Below are 24,922 nucleotides of genomic sequence, written 5' to 3'. Positions count from 1 at the left end.
TCATAAAAACAACTTTATATTTGGTAGGCGGACGAACAAAAGGTTGACCTGATGGTAAATAGTTACTATTATTCATATACATTGGTGAGGGTAGAAATATCAACCTTTCCATCGCCAATGTACCACCAACCCGGTCGTTTGCAGTTACATTGCCTCACTCAGCCATTAAAACGAAATACAACATCACTAAACATTGTTCTTTGACCAATAGAATATCTGATGGTTGAATGTCCTGTCCAGACGGAATTGTTCAAAGTACCATCTAGTAAACCTATCCTTAATAAGTAAAACCTGGATAATATTCATTAAAAATACTATGCTTTAACTTTCTGAACAAAGATAATACCCAGTAACTTTGCACATTATTATGTTGGGAATTAGAAAAGCTAGCTTATTAATTAAGTATTGATAAGTAAGAAGGGTCTGCTCTAATCACCTGTCCTTATAATCCCTATAAAAACGTGTAGTTGTTAGTGCTCGTATGTTCGCTCCCTTAAGTATTTAACGGACTAAACAGTTACTCTACTTATGTCTAATATGGTCTGAATTACCCGATAGCTATCCTAACGTTATGCCGAGTACAGTGGAACAAAAAACATCGTCCGTTTAGAGCATAAGACAGGAAAACGTAGCAATGATTGTACAGCATCCGCTTTACTTCCAAATGCCTATATATACTCGTACACAAGCAAGCTATTACAGTCTCTATCACGTGGTAATAAGAGTCACCAAGATATGTTAGAGCATTCAGTGAGCAAGTGATGATACCGTTACAGGTCTTATACCTTATTTTTAAGGGAACAAAGTTTAAAATGCATCTTTACAATTGTAGAAAGCATATGACTAATGATTTATATTATTACTATCAGGATGCGAATAATCGCGTACAAGTGAACATTTTTTGCCGCTTAATGACAACTTTCAATTGTAAAAATATGTAGAGGAGACACATTATACATCAGTGACAATCTTTTCTAACCTATTTGTTAAAGTAGAAACTTAGCCGTACAGCTCTGTCAAAGTAGTATGGAAACAACTCATACCCGGTATCGTAAAAACCGACTAATTTTAAGATGTATTTTGTTAAGCTCTTCAATAACTAAAACATGTGTATACCTCAACTGTTCATATTTTACTGAGAAACCAATACTAGCAAACCCATCCCGAAACAGTGTTAGCGGTCTGTCCTTATGGTTGATTTGTCTGTCCTATCAAATCCTTTTTCATATTATACACAGTGTGCGCGCGTCGCATACACAAGCAATTTGTTAGAAGATAGAATAAAAATCTTCATTAAAGAAGAAAATACATTTTTTTTTATGTATATTGAATTTTGTTTTTCTTTGTATAATATTCTAGTGCTTATAACTTCCTGCTTCTTATTTGTATTAGATACCAGTGGAAACTTGATTGGTTTATATATTATTTTATTGTTTTTCATATTACTATTCTATTGTAGTGTTTGTTCCTCATAAATGAATAAAACTGAAATAAGCAATATTTTTGAGCAATGACAAGAATACGATTCTTGTCATTGAACGGTTAGAAAACTAGAAATCATAGTTCCCTAAGAATTAATTTCATTTTGAATAATTATGTAATCTCCAAGATCAAACAATGTAGCTTGATTAATTAAACGTAAATAAAATGTCATATACAAATTAACATATAATAAGGATGTCAGTGATATAAATTAATAATATATTTTTAATTGTGACATTTAATAGATAAAGGTCAGTCACATCACATGTGACTCTTAAGCCATCTACACATGATGGAATTAATATTTACTATCTAACTGGTCGGCACGAAGCGGTGAACCTTAAAATGCCTTGATAAATTACACATAATGCGTCTAGATATAACTCTGGATGATATATCTAGCGTGAATACTTGGGAAATTTCACGAAAACTTTGGACAGCAGTGCAAGGTGCACTGTGCAGTTCCAAAGTTGAGCCTTGACAAAACTTTTCATCATGTAGTAAACATGACATTTCAAGGCAAAAGCAAAAGTAACTAGTGGACAAGTGGACTTGTAGTAGAATAACTTTCAGAATTGACCAAACTTGCTAATTTAAGAGTACAACCTTACTATTTTTGTAAAATTCTTCGTTACATATATTGTGTCTGTACATATGACTATTGTATGAGGCAATCAATGTATCATTTTGTATATGGGAAGTGTTAGGTAGTGTAATTATCTTATGTTTTTTTTTATTTTTTCCATATTTATGCAATCCATATGATAATCTGTTATCTTTCTTATATCGACATCAATACAAATACAAACTCATATTACTCATACAATCCTCTCTTTCTTATTTCTCATAAAGATAATTTTTCCCTTGAAAAAGATTTTTTTATACAAAATATACGAAATATTTGCTGAAAAAATAATAACATATGACGGAATAGGACGGAAATATATCTGTCTTGAAATTGTGCATTCATACATGACTTTTTTATTTGATAGCAATCTCAACACTTCAATAGTAAGCGACAAGCCACAGAATTATAAACACCTGTATAATATTTGCAAGCGCTATTAACCTTCCGAATCTGATGTACACTTCAGACGAAACGTCGCCCTGAAACGCGACCTGCATACATAATTACATTTAACGATTCTAAGCTCTATCACAATGCAATAAGAGATATTTAATATGACTCAGGTTAATATGATGACATACCAAGTATTGTGCAGTACACCTGTATTTTTAGCGATGATTATATAGTTGTGTCATTACAAACAAATTGAAACAAAAGACGTTAATTTTATATAAATTCGATAATCACTGTTGTTAAATAAATAAATAAATATTGGACAACGTCACATAAATTACTCTGATCCCAATGTAAGTAACTAAAGCACTCGTGTTATGTAAAATCAGAAGTAACGACGGTACCACAAATACCCAGACCCAAGACAATAAAAAACTAATGAACTATTTCTACATCGACTCAGCCAAGAATCGAACCCGGGCCTCGTGTCCATGTAAACCGGTGTACACACTACTTAATCACGGAGGTCGTCGAAAGGGTCGTGATGGTGTATTCATATTTTTAATTTTACACATAAACATATCTGTCTACGAAAATATTAAATATAATGTCTAGTCAATCAAGAAGTTGAGTTTATTTACGGTACTGGTCTCTAAAGACTGAGTTATTATAAATACTAGAATACCGTTTGATTCTATCAATACAACAACAACAACAGCCTGTAAATTCCCACTGCTGGGCTAAAGGCCTCCTCTCCCTTTGAGTAGAAGGTTTGGAACATATTCCACCACGCTGTTCCAATGCGGGTTGGTGGAATACACACGTGGCAGAATTTCTATGAAATTTGTCACATGCAGGTTTCCTCACGATGTTTTCCTTCACCGCTGAGCACGAGATGAATTATAAAGACAAATTAAGCACATGAAACAGCGGTGCTTGCCTGGGTTTGAACCCTCAATCATCGGTTAAGATGCACGCGTTCTTACCACTGGGCCATCTCGGCTCTTATCTATCTCTATTCTATTAATACGATGAATACAATTGTTTAACAAAATAATGTGATTTTCCATGTCCGGCGACGTTAATCTCAGTAAAACGAAGCTGAAACTCAGATATCACAAACTGGTAAGAAATTACTCCAGGGATATCAAACTCGAGTCATAAAATCCATAATTATGAAATCGGAAATGTGATTTCGTGAAGGGTTCGCGCTTGACCGGTGTTTATGTCAGTTATGCCCTGTTTGTCGCTGATATGCAATACTTTACCGTATTGTATAATATAATATGATACGGCCTTATACGGCGCATTCGGAGCTCAATTATTCGAAGTTTGTTATACAAAATGGCAATGTGCGTTCATTAAACTTTTTCACGGATTCCGAGTAAGAGGCGGTAATCTGGGGCAGACACAAAAATGCGATATAAGCGGCTGTTAGCCGTAGTAGGTATAACCAAAAATACGTTACTTTTATACTACATAAGTTTTACTTACTTTACGACTATTTTTTTTATGCGATGAATATTGCTGGTCTGGACATAGAATTTCGTAATCATTTCATACATACTCAGATATGTACACTTTTTAATTCGTAAAGTACACATTTCTTTTACTCTGAGAAGTCCGTAATGAGATATCCTATATATTCATTAAGATTATGAAGCGCTTCAGTGATCGGACATAACTAACAATTACGATCAATTTATTACATACTAGTTGTAGCCCACAGCTCCGCTCACATTTTTGAGATTGGTTTTGCCCTTCTTTGCAGTTCAAGCTTGCTTCATACCCAACATTTAATTCGTTTCGGTGGTTTGTGAAGCAACCGACATACCGAGTTACTTTCGTATTAGTATTATTAACACAGATAAAGAAAAAACATACTAGATGACATTCAATATATTTAAGACATTTTCAGTATTTGTACATTTGCAGTTATACGTACTATTTTATTGCAAATTATTTTTTAATCGGTATAAATTGACTGAAGTCGAGGTCAACAGATACATAAATGCAGTCAATACTTATACTTTTTGGAACTTTTTTTTTTGGAACTAAACATATTAAAACTAACGCTCAAGTATCAATTAAGGAACGAATGAAATCAGAATTACATATGGCACGCGATAATCAACTTTTAATCAAAATAAATTTGGTTCCTGTATATTTGATTAGTTTTTGTTGTTAGCGATTGACTTAAATTCATTTTATATATAGAATGCTCCGTCTCCTCCAATATTCTAGAATGTTCCCTTCAAATCAAAACTCATCCAATTCAATGCCAGTCAAATTGCCGTCACTATATTTGACCTGTAAAACTATACTGAACCCAGTGTTAAAAAGAATAATCGATTCATAAACAAATGAAGATGAGTGTCGCACTAAAAAAGACTAAAACAAACGGGCCAACTTTATTGTCTTAGTGTGCGTAACAGATAAGCTACACACTACCCGAACGTCATATTAATTTACTAGTGTGCGTGTATTTAGTGGCCAACTGTTGGTCAATATTTTGGACGCGTTCTCTTTGACAGCCTAGCCATACATAAATAATCAAATACCTGATCATACACACGAGCTAATAACCTATGTGTGAAATGAAAAGATAATGACGAACATCTTATAACACTTGGAGATGAAGATTCATTAGTACTCGTATCTGTTACACCACTATCTAGTTCATATATTAATCAACAAATTACACTCCCACGAATGAACTTACATAACAAATATGAAATTGGCTCGATTGATTTTCACTTAGCGGTGATTACAAAACGAATGCCCACAGATAATCGATAAAATAACGTATAATTATTTCATCTCCGCTGATGACATTATCTATGGAGTCAATTCTATTTGTTATGTAACATTGCCAATTGAGAGGTTCTTTATATCTATTCAATTATACTTTTATTCGAAGGCAAAGGTTGAAATTATTCTCTAAAAAGTTTATATCAACAAAAAACAAACTCTATTACAAATCTTGTGTAATTTATTAGTAATACACAGTAATGTTCATTTAATAAATTACATTTTAATAACATTTGAGTAGGTCAATTTTAAGACAGAATATAAATTATTAATTTATCATTACAAGTAACTGACTAATGTGCGGTGATATCTATTTGACTGTATTTAATGCAGAAGACGCACAGAATACTTATAAAAGAGAGAAACATTGTTACTTCTTAAAGATACCTTGATTGCACTTTTATATCCTAAATAAGAAATAGTCTCTTTTCCTGATAAATACACGATCTGAAACCGACCATTTTACTATAATATATCGCATTCGATTTAATTATCCAAGACGTTAAAATTAGTTTAATGTATCATATAAAAATTCTCATGCAATTTAATTCAAAGGTGAAGAAACTACTAAACACATTCCACATAAACTAGATCTAGAAAATATACATATTTATGTATGACTTTCTAAGGAAAATAGTAAGAAAATAAGACGTATAAGTGGGCAGCATTCCTAACGTCATTTAAAATTATAATATCATTTCTATTATTCATACAAAAGCCCTCGAAGCGATCGAATACTGTATAATGAATGCTCTAAGTTACAACATTTGTGCTATATTATATAAAAACAACAATAAATTATGTAAGAGAGAAAGTAAAATGAACTTATAAAAATTTCTCACAAAAAATTTGAAAAAACCTTTAAAGGTTACGAATATAAATAAATGTATGAGACGATAATGCGATCAATACTTTCAACGATTGATGATCTCAATTGATAAACCAGAGTAGCTATTGAGATCTTTCGACTAGAATCAACATTCCGATTAATATTTGTATTAAGCTTAAGTGTTTCTGCCTTCTTGGATAAAGTGTAATTTGATTGCATAATACACGAAATCTCAGTCGATAACAGCAAACATAAAATTGAAGCACACACGATTATATGTTACAATTAGCAGTCTCTAAATGTCTCTGCTCTACTTCCATTAATTACAATAGTATAGAGCCTATCCTAACTACTACTACTACTCTACTAACAAATTATATTTATTTTTAAATGCTAACAAATATTTTTAGTACCAAAAATGCAACACAAATATGTTTCAATAATAATGCATAACGTATACCGTAATGCAAACGTAACGTAAACAATAAATCATAATAATTAATCATAAAAGTCAAACAGTAAACGATTTAATGAAACAACGTAAACAACCGATTACTCAATTACAAAAACTCTTATAAATAATATGAATTATACCCTGAACGACTTTATTTATATAAATAATTAATAGAATATAATATATTCGATATCATGTACCGTCAGGGTAAGAAAAGGTTCGTCATCTTTAGACATTTTTTCGTGTGCTCAATATTAGCGATAATCTGCTTTACCGATTGAAAATGATACATTGCGTCAATTATTTGGTGTTTAGATTCAAAAGGTACTAAGAGTTTAAAACTCGAAAAAGGAATGAATTTGAAAACTGACGAAGGCTTACAAGTAACTATAAGTAAGATAGACAACTGGCACTTGTATCATTTTCGTAATACGAATCACGATTCCCAATTAGTAATGCTATGGCGTGTGCTTTCAAACATACAACTATGTATACCGATGTGTATTGATGTACATCGCATTACAGTTTGGTAGTAATCGCTATTGCATAATCGTCGTTAACGATTACGATGGTATTTGTAATAATATATAATTTATTATAATGAGTTTCGGAAACCTTTAGGGAGCGGACGAACAACGTTATGTTATGAGAAAGTTTTTCGTAAAAATAAATATACGATAATCGGATATTGTGAAACGTTCAATATTATTTTATTCATCGATAAGGAAGTTAAATATTCATTATATATATATTGAATATGGATTTATTTATATTTTTTTTAAATATGATTGTTTAACTTTATATAGATACATTAGCTGTGCTCGCGACTTAGTGTGCATTTGAATTTAACAAACAACTTAATTGTTATAGCCTAAGTTCTTATTACATCAGCAATTTGACTGTGAAAGTCCCGCCAAAATCGGTCCAGCCGTTTCAGGGATTAGGCGGAACAAACAGACAAAGCGGTTATTTTAATATTACAAACAGACATACAATTTTATTATATGTATTGATACCGAATGCAAAATCATTAGATGTACCTATTATATTCAAGTTCAAATCTATAAATAGAGTATACTCTTTATAACATAACTTACCCAATAAAAAGCAAAATGACCCAACACTAAAAATTACTCTCGTTAGGTAGATTTGTTCCGTGGCAGCAACAGCCGTGTGCATAACAGTGATTATTACCTATTTCTTAATTAAACTTTTAATGCGTAATTACTAGGCATTGTTTTATTACACATATTAACATGTGCCAAAGTTCATTAAGTGAGTACCAGACAATCTAAGTGGGTCACGCAAACGTCTATAGTTTTAATTGAAGTATTGTTAAAATACTTCACTGCATCCACTTAGATTATATAATAAATATCAAGACGACTCTAATGCTTTTTTTGTTCTGTTATCATGATTAGTATCTACAGTGCAATCAAGTAGGCGGATAAACACAGAGTCTGCGGCGATCGCTAATTCGATAGACTCGGTAAGTCGGATACGAAAAAGTCAACTAGATATCGAAAAGGTATGCCTTTCGAAATGGAGTGTCCACTATAATATTATGTGTAGCCAATAATTTAAATCAATGGAATAATATCAGTGTTATTCTGCTTCTACACGTTGGAATGCACATGCTGAGATTCTAAAGAGTGAGATGCTAAAATGACTATTAAAAACTAAAATAGCCTTTTTGAATGAATAAAGTATAAATTTATTTGAAAGATTGGCAATTGTTTAACATGTACTCCACATGAGAAACAATTGCCAATCATTCAATCAAAGCTTTGCCATCATGTCGTAGATGCGACATTAATAATCAATTCGTTTTCGCGGTTAAGATGTTTATCTAATTTTAGTGTTATTATTGAATACATAAATCCCTTCATCTCGCTTAGTCTCTTGGAAAGAACATAAGCTGTTTGTGGTAACATAATTAAGTCTTATACACCTCGTATTAGACTTAAAATATGTTTATCACTACATATTATAAAATAAAGTCTTTTGTATGCTTAAATCTCTAAAACTATGGAACGGATTTTGATGCAGTTTTTTTAATAGATAGAGTGACTCGAAAAGAAGGTTTTTATATACAATAAATGTAAAATTTCGTAAAGACACACTGATACTTTAGAAGTTTCTACTGTGATGTCAGTTAAGACTATTGAGATGCCAAATATGTTATACGTGTTTCATAAAAAATGTATTCAGTTGTAACCAGTCGCGTGTTTCATAAAGTGTCATATCAAACCACTCCGCACGAGCCAGGATGTTTAATTTTTTAAATGGCAAAATTCATTACTTTTAAAAATAGATCAACGTGTACCGTAAAGATGTTTCCAAAACAATTAAGTCCAGGTGAAAATATTGCCACATGTCGACCGGTTGTGATGATCGAATGATTCCGACATAATTGGTAAACGAACCGTTGAAGAATGTTAAAATACTATCTTTAATTGCTATTGGGTAAGGTCAAGTGTATTGTTAGAATTAATTTGAGTTTTTTCTTCATTTCACTTGTTATGCTTGTGGCTTCTGCAAATGGTATATTTTAATGAGAGTGTTTTTGCGTTTTTACTTTAATACATATGTTATACCATATAAATATTTTAATGGTATGAAGTTGTTTCTTAAATAGTAGAGACTAGGAGTAATAATGATTTAAAATGATGTTTTTTTTAAATAAATTAATAGTCTATGTGATGCACGATGTGTTACGATGGGAAATTGTATTTCAGTTGTTACAAAGTTGTATTGATAATGTGATTTCTATTACTCGTTTAAAACACACCAATTTAGCCTAAAATAGACCGCGCATTAGTAATTGTAGCATATGCTGGAGAACTCAAAGCCTTAGGCTGCAATTATGAATGTCTATAAAAGATTTTTTTTTCTATTGCTGGACAAAAGACTCTCCTGCGACTATGTGCCGGGAAGATTTATTTCGTCTCCTCTAGATTACATACAAACGTAAGCGCGTACCTATATACTAAATGTTGGTTAACCGGATACCATGATTTGTGTTTCAGATTTTGATTTTGACCATGCCGTTCTTACCAATATGTCTCACTAACATAAAAAAATAGTCTTCATATAAATATTTGCATAAGACTTTGCTCAATATTAATACAAATGGGGTCACATCGTTATTACCGTCAGTTTGTGAATTTCAGAGCTATGTGTAACAAATGCTTGAAAGTATTGTCTTAGAATCTCGTTACGAGCGCTTTACGTAATGCATTCTGGACTCTCATTTGTATGCTGAGTATGTTTTGCTAAGTACTTTGCCGTTTAAATTCTTAAGTAACGTCCCACTTTCTGTGCCTTCATTACGATACTATTTACTTTAATGCTTCATTTAATTTATTATAGTATGTGATAAATTGTGTATGTCAAGGATGAATTGGTATGAAGCTCTTACTGTACTTTTTTATATCTAACACGTTATGAGCAACTCACAAAAACAGCAAAAAACGAACGTCTCCGCGGCCGGCATATATATTATACATTTTAATAACATATTTTTGTTCACTCATTAACTGAATAGTTGTATGCTTTGTTGATTGAATTATTATCGCCACTGAGTGAAATTAATAATTTGTGTATTTCAAGTAGTAATCACGATAAGGATGGGTAAATGATAATAATGAAAATTGATTAACCAAAATACACTAAACAAAATCCTTTGACAAACAGATTTGTACGTTATGTAATAAAAAGAAAAATACATTTCAAACATACTCTACATTTAAGAAAATTCGAACAAAAAAATTGTATATAATTTATTGTATTGTTAGATTTGAACAAACGAGCAAAAAATCTGAAAGTACGCGCCCAACGATACACTTTCTGCACATGACATTTTAACTACTTTTGGCTAGATTCTTACATACATATCTCGTTTTTTTAAGACTTATCTTAAAATAGCGAGGTGCTTACACATAAAGCGTAAATGCGAATTAATATAAACTAATATTATAAGTGTTGGACATTACCTTCACAATTTAGATAAAATTTTGTATGGAGATATAGCCCTGCATTATTCGTAAAGGCTACTTTTTATACCTAACATTGGGTATGACGGCTTGTGTGCCATAGGCAAAACTTTATAAAACCGCAGGTTCAGGTAATAAGCAATAAATGACACTCTGAAACAAATTACAGCTCTAAAGACTTGTATCATTGAAATAATTATAAAGAGTAGTTTAATATTTATCTTTGTCTCGCCTATTTTTAGGACTATAGCTTTAATAGAGTATTATATGCATTAGCTGATATCACTTTTTTTATATATCTAATTTGCGATTATAATTCATCTCACGTTTAGCACTGAAAGATTGATTAAACCTGGATGTCTTTTGAAAATCTGCAAAATAACAAACCAAACTGAATTGGAGTAGCACGATGAATTAAGCTGGAAATTTCATTCTTCACAAAAGAGGCTGTTGCTCAGTTGTGGGATAGCTGATTTCAGTTTAGATAAGAAAGAAAGAATAATAAATGTTAGAAAGATGAGGAGAAAATTTGTTGTTCTGTTACTGAAAAACTTCTCACTGCAAATTGTTTAAAAAAAAAAACATATATTTTGGAGTAATTTAAAAATGGAATGCCCCAATGAGTTAGAGGATAAACAAACTCCATATCCGACAAGTCGTTTGAGAGTAAAAGCAGTTCATCTATCTAGGGCTATAGGTTTCCGTGAGAGTGCCTTTACGTGCTCTTTAACTAGTTCTCATTACCTGTGTTGTAGCAAACGCGAATACGAATTGTTTTCCATCTATCCAAGTTGAGTTTGCCATTACTATATTTCAGACCAGTAGTATTCCTTAAGAGTCAGCCTAACCTTGACATTTGTGTGAGATACGAAGTGAATTCTTCCACAATTATACTGCTGCAGAGAAGTGCCAAAAAACAAAATTATTTCTTATAAAACCTGACATAAATTCGATTTGATCGTAAAGCAACAATCTAGCACTTAAGACTTTTGTACTGCGCAAAAAGTATTTCCGGAAGTAAAACAAATGCTGAAAATATTTCTTTAATAACAATATCATTGAGATACAAGCTGAGTAAGATTCTGAGTATTCTCTACTTGTAAATTTCATGGTTTACATGGGTTCGCCATTCCGAGGTCCCGGGTTCAATTGCCGGCCGAGTCAATGTAGAAAAAAGTTCTTTAGTTTTCTATATTGTTTTGGGTTCGTGGTTGTTACTTCAATTTTCAATAACACAAGTGCTTTAGCTACTTACATTGGGATCAGAGTAATGTATGTGATGTTGTCCAATATTTTTTTTATTTATTAAAATATCTAAAGTATAATTAAAACCGCTTATAAGCGATAATTAAAGAATACTGACATATGTGTATGCGAAGACACGCCCATTAGTACGTACTGACAAATAAAAATGTTCTAGGAAATGATAGCGGTTTACAATTCAACGTCAAATAATGACTTAAGGAAATAAATAGGCTATTGAAATGAAACGCATTGTGATTATGTTTTTTATCTATACATATAATAAAACTGGAGTGTCTGTTTGTAATACTATAAAAATTTTAACAAAAGAAAAACCGACTTCAAACAAAACACTATTTTAAAACAAATGAATATGCACGAAAAAGTAATAAAAATAATTGCGTATTCAACATATTTTTTAGAGTCTTCCTAAGTTAAATGAAATGAAAAATATTAGACTACTTAACACCGACTCCAAATATAACAATAATTATAACTACATGATATAATCGTTAATCGACTAAACTAATACGACGAAAAAAAAAAAAATACAGACGAATTGATAACCTCCTCCTTTTGGAAGTCGGTTGAAAATAGCTCTTTCTTACTAAATGCTTATGTATACACGGTACATATACCATAATTAATTTTTTTACTATTTTTGTATGTCTGTGTATTTCTTAAGACTGATCTGGAACGGCAGGACCGATTTTGACGGGACTTTCACTGGCAGATAACTGATATAACAAGGAGTAACTTAGGCTACAATAATTTTTTTTGTTAAATTCAAACGCGTTACGGGCACAGCTAGTTATATATAATTTTGTATACGTAACGGTATTTAATTCTACTTTCATTCGAAGACATTGAAAGCCCTTTGTTGCATATTAACATGTTAATTGAAACAATTTATTAAAGAAAACACTTTCTAATACCCTTTAAACGACAAGATTATGTGATAGCGACGTTTATGTTACATGAATACATACATTAACATAAGCTGTGGAAATTAATACAAATTGGACATCAAAGAATTTAATTTATTAATCAATCTGCTTCTGCATGAGAGTTTTGACTGCGTAAAATTGATTGATCAAGAGACGCATTTCATGTTTAGAGATAAAGATTCTCATATTTTATAAGAGATGTTCGAAATTTGAATATGGTTGACTATAAAACAAGAGGAATAAGTTCGACGTATCATATTAGATGTAAATGAAATCTATACTAACGTTATAAGTAAGTTTCCCTGCATGTCTGTTGATCTTTTAATGTCAAGCTGATCTGAATCGGATTCGATATCGGATGAATTTTATAAAATTTGATATGAAGCACTTACTTACTGTACTTACACCTAACTCATTACGCCCAAGACCAACCCTCAAAACAGGAAGTATCCGCGGCCGGCATATATATGTATATATATTATAAAAACATCTTTTTGTTGATTCATGTGAACAGTTGAATTCTTTGTTGATTGAATTATAGCCACTAAGTGAAATGGATGAATTAGTTTGTTCAAAATTCAATTCTAGGATATGATCCATAGAGTCGTATTAAATTCGTTTAATCGTATTTAAATTATTAGTATTCCATAAAGACGCAAATTTTAATACAAAATATGAAAAATATTCCAAAAGAACCTTAACCAGTCATTCATTTAAGAAATATTATTTACTAAAGGTACAGTCGGGGTAAGAAAATAATACTTAATTTTAAGATCTATTTTCGTGTGCTCAGTGTGAGCGATAATCTGCTTTACCGATTGAGAAAGACATATTGCGTCGCAACGATTTGATGTTAAGATTCAAAAGGTACTAAGAGTTTAAGACTTGATATAGGAATGAATTTGAAAACCAACGAAGGTTTTCTTACTCTGACTGTACATTTTCCTAGGTATGTTTTGCCTACATCAATGAACCCGGTGTTATCCGATCAGAATTCCCAAGCAGGGTCAAGACCCTAACGCGTATGATAATAAACAATTAAACATTCCCGACGCAGCATGCGAACGTTACTGCGTGAGGTAATTCGGTTATTCGCTTCTTTGGTAAACCAGCCATTATAATTGAAATTATGGAAGCGTTTTACTTGTGAGAATTTATTTTATAAAATAATGTTCTTTGTTGAAATAAGTTTTTATGCATTTCGTTATCAAATGTGTATAATATGGAAATTTTATTTGTATGCAAAAAGTTTACGTAGGTACTAGTGATGTGCTTGCATTTCGTATGTCTGATCCTGAAGATACTTTAGTTGTATTGTCATTGCGTTGAACTTACCACTTTTTACCTTAAATAAACGGACTAGCAAATGGGTCACCTGATGATATGGAAGGTGGTCACCACCATATACATACATCGGGAGTGCGCCACCAGCATTGGGAGCTAAGATGTTATGACGATTGTTACCTGGCTCACTCACCCTTCAAGCCGAAACACGATTACGATACGGTACGGTCTGGGTGTTTATAGTCCGGCGTTACTTCTGATTTTTAACTGACTTCAAAAAAGGAGTGTTCTCAATTCGACCGTAAGATTTATTATAACACAAGTACTATGGTTACTTACATTGGGATCAGAGTAATGTCACATATGTAATGTGATGTTGTTCAAATATCTTAACCATTGATGGTACTGAAGTTTTTTTTCTTTAAACGTGTTAAAATTCAACTAAAACTGTCATAGAAGCACAATACACAATGCCAATGCAAATATTTAGAGATAAACGTTAACCAATCACCGAAACCACAACACCAAACGCATACGCAGAATAAAATAATTAACGAATTTAATTTATAAATAGTTAATTATTGGCGTAAGCGCTCCCGCCAGCTAATGGTAATTTAAACAAAACAATGGTTTTACGGTCGTGCGACCGCGGGCGATTCGCACGCTATGTTGTGTCGCGAAAATATTTGAGAGTCAAATCGTTTTGATTTCAATATAACTGTCTATAGTATACCGTTCCTCACATAAGTTTGATTTGACCACATTATCATTATCATCACCGGCCGCGTCTGTCTATATGTTCGCGTTGAACTCCAAAACTACTGAACGGATTTTCATGGCGTTTTCACTATTAGACAGATGGGTTCATAAGGAAGGTTTAGGTATATAATTTAATAAGCTTTTTGTGTAAATGAGTTGAAATAGAACGTCCATTTATTAAACATATCAGTCCCAATATATGCTTACATTTTATAAATTACGCAACGGATGATGCGGTTTTTTTTTAATACATAAAGTGATGAGAGGATGATTTTGTATATAATACATGGGGAATGTTAAAAGAAGCACTGATAATTTTAGAAGTTTCTAATACGATGTCGTAAATAAACAAATTCTGTAGTTATATATATTCGAACCATTTAGTATCAGCTTTACACACCGAAGTTGGCGTCACTAGTATTTTAATAAAAGTTATTACTAAATGGTCAAATAGCATCTCGGATCAACTCCATCCAAACGTTACGTTAAATTAGCTCACGGCTCACTCACTTTCAAAATTAATACCAACAATTACACAAATATAAGAGAGCCGAAAATTTCTTATTTATTAACGTAAACGAGTACCTACGTTTTCATGACAATGCTGGAAATAATATTAAAGCTTATATAAATTCCAAATTTATATAATAAAAACTACATTTCTGAAGGGACAAAATGAAAGGAAATATAATTAACAGCCCTAACCGGTAATCGAAGGTGTGAAACTTTCGAAGTTCGGCGCTAACATGATATTCTTAGTCCGGTCGGTTCAAAGAAAACTGGGTTTCATTCAACAGTCCCAGTATATAGCTTAAGTTATTAGATATAGCGATTAAAATCGAGTGAATTAATTATTTTTATTTAGTATGCGTGTATACAATACAGACGATCGGTTTGTGACACTGGGAGTAATTTATTAACGTAAACTATTCATAGCATCGTGGAATAAATCATTTTTGCATATTATCAGAAAAAAGATAATTATGAAGTGTTATCATAGGTTATCTCCGTCTAGCAAGCGATTTGTCAATGAAACGAAAAGAGACAAAACATGTCATGGTGTCAGAAACATTTTTTTTTAATTAGTGTGAAAATCGCTTTCGTTTTTTAACTTAAAACACGTGATAATGCAGACGTAGGTTTAAGGAGGCTTATGTGTTATGTAAATAATAAGAAAGGGTCCGTGGGAAGAGCAAATAGAGAACTTGTGAACGAACACACAGTTACACGACTACCGAACTTGTTGTAATGACTTATGACCGTAACATTTAAGATGTAACCTTCAATGAAACACAGGTATGCAAATACTAGGTATGATAAATAATATAAATAAATATGAGACAACATCACATATGTACATTACTCTGATCACAATGTAAGTATCTAAAGCACTTGTGCTATGTAAAATCAGAAGTAACGACGGTACCACAAACACCCAGACCCAAGACAACATAGAAAACTAATGATAATCTAGATTGACTCGGCCGGGAATCGAACCCGGGACCTCGGAGTGGCGTACCCATGAAAACCGGTGTACACACCACTCGACCACGGAGGTCGTCAAGATGATAAAGAAATAGACATTCGATTTTTTTTTAAAAAAGATACATTATATACTTTACGATGAAATTGTTATAAAAACATGTCTTCTTGTTTCATTTCCTGCCAGAAGGGCATTCATTAGAAAATCTACCACAAAAAAGCAATACTTTGTTTTATTGTAGTTCGGTTTAAAGGTTCAATGAGCCAGTGTACATACTAGGTTTTTCACGTATTAGGAAGTGAATGCATGTTTAATATTTCTTACAGCAGCAAGGTGTCTGTGGGCAGTGGTGACCTCTTATCTACATCTGGTGACCGATTGGCCCAACGGCGCTCTTATATCAACTAAAAATATTATTTGTTTATTATGAAATAATGTCACATCAGTTTTTCCTGACAAAACGAAATTTTACTAAGACTATTCAATACATGATTTAAATTATATAACAAAAAACAACATTAACCTTAGAAAAAATAAATAAACGCACACGCATGTTAGAAAGTGCGTGCGCATTCAAGGTGACGCATGCGCTATAGTTACGCGCCCTAGTCACGTATTCGAAACTACGATCCGCATTATCGAGTATTTCGTGATAATAATCATTACCATTCATAGACACACACACACAATATGTATGCATAGTTTACGCCCAAAATTACTAGAAGCGTTGTTATTATAGACAGACTGACATTGATTTATCGGGTGTTGAAAATTAAATGCGAGGAAAGGTTGGTAACCTGCGCGTTATGAATATAATTTAAGATAATTTATGTATCTTTATTAATTGAATCGTTACGTATAATTAAATTGTAATAGAACTGTGGTGTGGAATATGTTCCAAACCCGCTCCTTAATGGAAGAGGTCTTATCTCAGCAGTGGGAAATGTACAGGCTTTTACTTTACTTTACTTTAGAACTGTGGTGTAGATACTTTAAACTATTTACAAGTTTTACAGGAGAGAAGTGTTTTGAACGGGAAGATGATATTCTAGTGCAATTTCAAAGGATTGTTAAAAATTCAAAGACAAAAAAAAATTATTGTGATTGAAAAATAAACTAGATGTTTTATATTTATTTTCAAAGTTAGAACTTTTTGTCGATTACCCGAATCAGACTAGAGTTCTGTTTCAATATATATTCTTAAAATGTTTTGTACGATTAGCTTTACAAACATACTAATGACGATACAAAATAGAAATGGTATAACTGCAATTTATATTACGTAATTTCATCGAAACAGCTGTACGTCGCAGACAATAGCTCGGCAATTATTATTATTTGTATTGGCGATAGCTTAAAGTTATATGTCTACGATGACGTGTAGTTGTATAAGAGTAGTTTCATTTACTATTTTCCCCGATATAAAACTGAACTGATTGACTCAGACAGATAATTAACGTTAGATTAAATTTAAATTTGTTTTGTTTTTAATTGAATCAAGAATATATTGAAACTTAATGTCATGTAACTTATGTAAAATATAGATTTGATTTATTGTAATATTAAATCCAATTATTGTTTTTTATGAGGAGCATAAAATGTGTGTTCGTGTAATGAAATATCATTTGACAATATTTCCCTATTCTAAGAGTAATATATTCTTATTATTGATTTAAATTAAAAAATTTATAGATTACAAAAAGAACGTACACTACACTGCTATAGACAGCTGATATTTATATCTACCAAGTCCAATAAAATGTCCACTTCAAGTAAGAGATGAACAAATAAAATTGTGAACGTCATTTGAACCAGGAAATTCAATAAAATTACAATATAATTTATAAATACTAAAACTAGAAAAAAAAGGAAATTTGATCTAAAATGAAGGACTATTTTTTGCTTAACATATGACAACATATGAGCCGAGATGGCCCACTGGTTAGAACAGGTGCCTCTAAACCTATGATTTCGGATTCAAACCCAGGCAAGCACCACTATATATATATGTGCTTAATTTGTGTTTAAATTCATCTCGTGCTCAGCATTGAAGGAAAACATGAGGAAATCTGCATGTGTCTAATTTCATTGAAATTCTCCCACATGTGCATTCCACCAACCCGCATTGGAACAGCGTGGTGGAATATGTTCCAAGCCCTCTCCTTAATGGTAGAGGAGGCTATTAGCCCAGCAGTGGGAAATTTACAGGCTGTTACTTTACTTTATGACAACAAACCTACAACGTTTGCGAAGCCGTAAGCGACTATTAATTTTATACATAAGATAATAAAATGAGTGTAGTTGTGGATTCAAGTTAGTTTCAGTGTAATGATGCACTTTAGTGCGTGCCGTCGTTGCTCACGACACGGCAAATTGCATGTTAGATCATAAGCGGCACTTGTGATCGCTTCTTACATTAAGGAACGTCTTTAGAACTTTCCCGTTTTTATGGTGGATAGGAAACCAGTCGGTTCACCTGAGATCAGCCAGAATAGTTGATTTCCAGCCAGCGAAGGTTAAATTTAAACTATTAAGACTTATTTATTCCTATTATTATTTTGTAATACCGAGAAGTAATTCAAATTTAAAGTAATTGTTAAAACTTAAAATCCAGTAATTTTATATATAAATGCTGATAAAAATACACACAGATTGAGCTAATGTCCTTAACAAACCACTTATAAAAACAAAACATAAAAATATCGAGAAGCAATTGTACTTTTGGGTAAAGAATATCTTTATTAACATGTAATAAAATATGTCCTTACGAACGCGAATGGCGATTCGAAAACTATACTTCCCTGATAAAACGAAATCAATTTTGACCTTAGCAAACATAACTTAAGTCTCACAAACGCAAAGTCAAGTGAACTGAAATTTTAATAATAATTCTATAGGTAAGTTATTCCATGGAAGAATACAAATAACTGCTTATGATATGGCTTTACACTTCACAGGGTAAAATTGCACAGTGCATTGAAATCGATCGTCGACACAAGTACCGAAGCGCAATACGAACACGATATCCCTGAGTAAAATTCTATGGTAAATTAATATTCATTCAAATAACAACCTTAATCAGTTATAATAAAGATGTCTTCCCTTTAAATCATAATTTAGTGTCAATAAAATCAGGTTGGCTTCGGTGTTATAATATTTATGTGTTATGAAATTTCTTGTTTGTGTCTGGGAAAGCTTTGATTTGAATTCATTAACATAATTTAAATTTGTATATACGAATACTGATTTCTTATTTCCGATACATCCGTATTTGTTATGTGTAAGACTGCACGAAACATAACGCACTCAATTCACGATATCATGATATATTCCTTATCGCGAATCATGAGATGAATTATAAAGAATACCATAAACACAGTTATAACCGAATAAGCACAGGTGTTAACCTTTTCTTCTTAATTTATTTACTTTAGCTTACATAAATATGCTTTACTATTTTTACTGAACGTATAAACGTTACATAATATTCGATCAACTAGTGTTTGTTATGCTTTAAAAACTATTAAATCTTCTAAAATATAAATTTCTGGCTTAAAGAGGTCGACTAAAATAAGGTGTTATTTAACTGAGACCATAAACAACTTTCCTTGCGATAATTACAATGAGACGCATTCGTATTCGAATCAGGCTTAATGCTATCGAAGCCGCGGGCGAAACTAGTCTGATTATAATCTGTACCATAATAATTGCTATGAATCAAATACAAGTAACGATAGCAGAACAGTTTTTTTTTTAATATTTTTAACAGCACTCCTTTAACTAGCATTGAGTAATTCGATTGCTAAATTCCATTTATCTCATACTAAATATTGGATGTCCATATTATATATGTTGTTTTCTAAAATATATTTTTTTATATTATTTATGTTTTTGACGACGGTACATCTTTATTTATGTAGTGATATTGTCTATACGCACCGCCTGAAGCAAAGTTGCCACCAGGAGAACGGTGTGTGATAAATCATGTTATTGATTTGTTTTGAAAATAAATAACATTATGCACAACACATCTCATTAATAGAACTTTATGTAATGTATATTACTGTATAAGTATACTTTAATTAGTCAATTGTATTGTTATATTTCGATATTCAATTTTAATTTACGTTACATATTAATAAGAAAGCGCCCACAGAGAAAATTTAACACGACAGGATTATGATTAAAGATAGTAAAAATAAAAAAAGCATTTATTTTATTATATTTGTTTATTTTTTTGACACGCGGACTGTTAGCATAAAACGCATAATTCAATTTAAATATATATATTTTTTTAATTATATTTGATGTATGAATTACTAACCTAAAGATGTTTGCATTGTTGTTTAAATGCTGGGAGCTCGCCGATTACAAGAATATTAATTAATTTATAACTGAACAATTTAAAAAGTCCAACCTGTTTCAAGCATGATTTATGTTCATTTGAATGTTTCGATATCGATTACACATGTCTAAATGTATGTCAAAACATTAGTTGAATATATAAATGCAAGAGCTATTAATAATATTACTCAACTGCATAGCACTGTATTACAAAATTGATAGTACTCGATGTCAGAGTCGACCGTGAAATCCTAAAGAGCTAGAAACATACAATACGATATTTTCACGCATTAAATTTACAAAGTATTATTAATAAAACCAATATTGCATCGCTTTCTGATATTTATACTAGAGATCTTCGAAGCACTTTGAGTGTGTTCTCACAAAATAATATTGTTTAAACGTTGCATCAAAATAGTAACAGAAAATCATATTGCAATCAATACATAATAGGGCTTATTATACATAAATTAAGGTTCACATTTTTCAAAGTTTTGGGAGAGTTATTAATATTCAAGATTATCGGCAATCTTCCTTGATATGAATATGTCTATAACGTAATGAATTTAACGACGTTTCATTTTTCTGATTTCAGTACCTTTGATTGAATAAGATTTTTGTTTCATTTGTCCATTATTAAATGAATATTCTCTTTCTTACTTAAATATAATTAGAGCTAAAATACTCCTGCCAATGTGAATATGACCCAAGATTCGATATTTAAATTGACGTAAATTTCAAATATTATTATTTTTTTGTTATGTCTGCTTTTTCCTCTTTAATAAAAGATATCTAGAAGATTAAACCACCAATCAGCAAAGAAACAAATCACGCAACACTAAGAAATTAACGAGCTGTATTATGCTATTTATTAATGATAGTACTTTTTGCTTTTTAGTCATAACTTGTCTGCCTTCATTACAGAAGACGTTAAATAATCTTGAGGGTTACATATTCTCACATACTTAATTATACTTCCGCGTTGGCCGAGGAAAATATTTTATAAAAAAAATAATGTACTGAAAGAACAATCAATTGTATTCAATCATCGTGGTAATGTTTAAGACGTCTCTTGTAATCATTACTTGTTCATGGGTCATCATTTAATTATTTACTCTATCCAGTGGAATACGTTCCATTTATTGAATATTCCAAACATTCTTCCATTTAATACAAAGCTGTTACGTATTTGTGCTTTTAATGATTAATATTTTAATGAAAGACCATCATTTGCCTAAAAATATTTAAATAGCGAATTCGATAAAAAATTTTAAATACAAATACACTTAAAATTATTTGCAGGTTCAATTTAACGTATTTTTTTGTTCTTTGATATATTTTATACTATACAAAATAATGATTTTGGGTTATAGTATAGTTATATAATATAACATTGTTTATACTACGAAAACATTTTCGTAAAACAACGAATATATACGAGTATATCTGTAACCAAGTAAAGTTAAACAGCCCGTACACGAAGACTTCAAAATCTCTTTGCTGTGAATATAACGCCTATACTCCATTGGTGTGATAATAAGACATTTCTATTTGCAAATGGCACGATCACGCATATTTGTTCAATAAAACACCTAAATATACTTAGCACAATCAAAATAACCAGGTATTTTGTTCTTCAGCTTCTTGCTGGTTCTCGATAGAATCTACTTTACGAACCGGCGATAACTTCACTTAATACATTTATTGAATAACGATTCAATAGTGCTTGTTAAAGCCTACTTGAATAAAGTATATTTTGATTTGATTTGATAAGATTAATTTACAGACAAGAAAATCTTATCAATTGAAAATGATCTCGTATTATTCTTATATAACAACAACAACAACAACAGCCTGTAAATTCCCACTGCTGGGCTAAAGCCTCCTCTCTCTTTGAGGAGAAGGTTTGGAAAATATTCCACCACGCTGTTCCAATGCAAGTTGGTGGATTACACATGTGGCAGAATTTCTATGAAATTTGTCATATGCAGGTTTCCTCTCGATGTTTTCCTTCACAGCTGAGCACGAGATGAATTATAAAGACAAATTAAGCACATGAATCAGCGGTGCTTGCCTGGGTTTGAACCCACAATCATCGGTTAAAATGCACGCGTTCTAACCACTAGGCCATCTCGACTCCTATTCTTATATATCTGGGTGTATTTGATGACGTAACTCTCTCTAAGTGCTAACTCCTTCAACAAATATTTAATATATAAAATTGACAGATACGTAAGTCATATTTATCGTGTGTATGTTTGTCCATTTCTCCTCGCTTCCGGCACGCGCTTTCGTTTGTATTATTATTCAAGGTACGAGTACTTTCTTAGAACCATGGGCTTCTGGGATTTTAATGTGGGCTACGGAATGCAAAGGCTTGAATGTTTCAGGGATTTTAGTCTTTATTTCAATACTTTAAGGTCTATTGAGAGTATATTGATATTGATACTTAGTTCGCTATGCTTCTGTTTGTATATATTTTTTATTTCTGTGAATGTAATTGTTTATGACAATAGCGTGTTTATTTGTTATAAAAATACTTGTGACATCAAGCGCATATAGATGATTTTAATCAGCTGATATATGTATCGTGATAAAGTGAAACTTTTATTTATTATCACCATTTTCCATATAAGTATATACATTTAAACAGCAAGTCTTTTAAAGTGCCCATTTATAGGTACATATAATTCCAGAAAAGATAACATATGTACAAATTACTTTCACTAATAATCTTTCTACTACCTTATTTATTTCAAACCGCAAACCCAGAAACCTATTAAGTTACTATTAAAATAAAATTTACGATTACGATACTATTACTAATCATATTTTTTAAACATAAAAACACGCACACACGCAAACATACGCACACATCGACGACGCAAATGTACGTGAGGAACGTGAATGTATGCAGGCATGCATATAAATGTAAGAAATACTAAATGGCACTTAGGCTTAATAGAGAAATGAAACGAAATTAAGTACGATTAAAGAGTTGCTTAGTTTAATTAAATATTCATGTATATATTAAATATAAATATAGGTATCTTTTTTTTGTTGCATGTAAAATTTTCCTTCACTATCCTCTATATTTTTAAATATAATCAGTAATCAATAAGATTTAAGTTATAAGGTGTAAAAATAAATATCTTAATACTTTCATTTTACACTGATAATCATTCTTGCAACATTGTTTGTAGAAGTAATAAATTATATGTATCATATTAAATTTATTTTATTTGTGTACACATCATCGCATTTGTACAACAGTTTTCAGAGATACATCTCTACAAATTGATTATATAGATTATTTAAAAAAGATATATACATATATTTATTACAGGATACTTTTGATTTCGTGATACCACTGAACCAACTTATGAAATTATATATAAACAAAATAGCTTTTAACGTGCTGTCATCATCCATATTATATATTATGAGGTATTACATTTTAAACATTGTCGGGTTATAAAGGGTTGTTGCCAGGACTCTGGTTGTCAAAGTTTGTTAAATCAATACCACGTTGCTACGTGTTTGTGGATTACCGACGTTATAGTGCATAATTATCAATTCACCAACAGTGATCAAACACATTCAATTACTAAGAACAAGCGGTTCCAACTTGGATTGCAGGGGGACAGTTAATTGGCAATAACGGAACATTTCTCGTTCAATCACGTTCGAACTAAACTATTAATTTACATAGAGGCACGACTTGTTTTAATTTCAATACTTAGCCGGTAAGGCGACCTGGCAACTGCACGTTTATTCTAATACCCATTGACTATTTCAATGTTGCTTTTTATGAATACGGAACGTTATCGTTTATTACGCACCTCGAATGGGAAACGGTGTGTTATTATCTATAAATTATTATCGTCGGGATATGAAAATCGCGATCCACTTGGATTTAATTATTCGTAATAACTTGTAGGGTTAAAAATGTACGCTAATATTAATGGCAGATTCCTTTGAACGAGTCTATGAGAAATTATTTCATGTAGACTAATACAAGAAAACAAAAATGAAAGAAGGATAGGAATGGGAAGACGTATAGTAGACGTATATCTATAAAAGATAAACTGTTAAATGATATTAAGGAATTCAATATTCTTAAATAAGTAATAATCAAATATATAAATGTAAATTTAAAATCATCGAACATTCTAATATTAAACTATTCCATAAAAAATAATTGTCATTTTTACTATATAGAATGTGTTGATCTATAGAAATACACGACGCATTCTTGAAGCTAAGACTTA

The 24,922-nt window shown here is 31.5% G+C and overlaps 1 protein-coding gene across 3 annotated transcripts in view; it reads right to left on the bottom strand.

The window, feature by feature from the left end:
• Positions 1 to 24,922, bottom strand: part of LOC124543923 (myosin-1-like) — a 135,121-nt gene that overhangs the window by 39,952 nt on the left and 70,247 nt on the right. The window lies entirely within an intron of this gene.

The sequence above is a fragment of the Vanessa cardui genome, chromosome 3 (assembly GCF_905220365.1).
Source record: "Vanessa cardui chromosome 3, ilVanCard2.1, whole genome shotgun sequence".
Lineage (NCBI taxonomy): Eukaryota > Metazoa > Arthropoda > Insecta > Lepidoptera > Nymphalidae > Vanessa > Vanessa cardui.
The sequence above is the reverse complement of the archived record's forward strand: the minus strand, read 5'-3'. Positions and strand labels throughout refer to the sequence as shown.